Source organism: Herpailurus yagouaroundi, unplaced genomic scaffold (assembly GCF_014898765.1).
Source record: "Herpailurus yagouaroundi ecotype Mexico unplaced genomic scaffold, PumYag 203, whole genome shotgun sequence".
Taxonomy (NCBI): Eukaryota; Metazoa; Chordata; class Mammalia; order Carnivora; family Felidae; genus Herpailurus; species Herpailurus yagouaroundi.
The window spans coordinates 13,499,973-13,500,801 of record NW_024412434.1 but is presented as its reverse complement, the minus strand read 5'-3'; the positions used below and the strand labels follow the sequence as shown (position 1 = coordinate 13,500,801).

The 829-nt window shown below is 59.3% G+C and overlaps 1 non-coding gene across 1 annotated transcript; it reads right to left on the bottom strand.

Annotated features, from left to right (window-relative positions):
* Nucleotides 1-504: 504 nt before the first annotated feature.
* Nucleotides 505-578, bottom strand: TRNAN-GUU (transfer RNA asparagine (anticodon GUU)). Its single transcript has one exon. It is a non-coding gene; the product is annotated as a tRNA-Asn (tRNA).
* Nucleotides 579-829: the final 251 nt, after the last annotated feature.

The following is an 829-nucleotide window of genomic DNA, read 5'->3' as shown; positions in this document are numbered from 1 at the left end:
GAGGCGGGTTCGAGCCCCGGCGCGGCCGCGCGCGCGCGCGGCTGAGGGGCCCGCCCGGGCTCTGCGCGCTCTCGGCGCTCGCCGCCAGTCTGTCGGTCCGCTGGGAGCCCGCGGGAGCCTGGCGAGGCAGGGAAGGGACTTGTGCGGCCTGAGCTTCAGGAAAGAGCGAGGAGGACGAGGGCTCCTTTGGGCACCCAGCGGCCCGAGTTTGTGAACTGGGAGATCGCAAGTGAAAGTACGCGCGGGCTTTAAGGCGCTGGACCCTCCCGCCGACCCCGGGGAAGGGCAGGAAGAGCCCACCTGCCCGTCTCCAGCAGGGGACGGCTGGGGGAGGGGCCGCCAGCGCTCCCGGAAGCTGAAGAGCCGCACGCAGGGTGGGCGGCGAAGTGAGTTGGGCGGTTTCTTTTCCCTCGACCCCCGGATATCCACCTCCGAGTCGTCTGTAGGTCTGAACTCCCAAGAATTGTGCAAAAGTACCGGCGACAAACCCGCAAAAGACGGGGCCGTCCCTGGGTGGGCTCGAACCACCAACCTTTCGGTTAACAGCCGAACGCGCTAACCGATTGCGCCACAGAGACTCCGGTGCCACTGGGTGCGCCAGCTATAGCTTCTATGGGGAAGTGTAAAGGCAATGCGCGACTGTTACTTTCTCTGCTGTTTCCCGATTCATATTATTAAAATCAGAATCTTTCACTCAGTAGATCTACGTGTCTTCATTTTATTTTCAGCCTTTAAAGCATATTGGGAAGTTATAAAATACAGCAAGATCGAGCAGAATTTCAGATTGCAGCGTGAATTAAAATACCGTCGTTTGTTTGTTTGTTTGTTT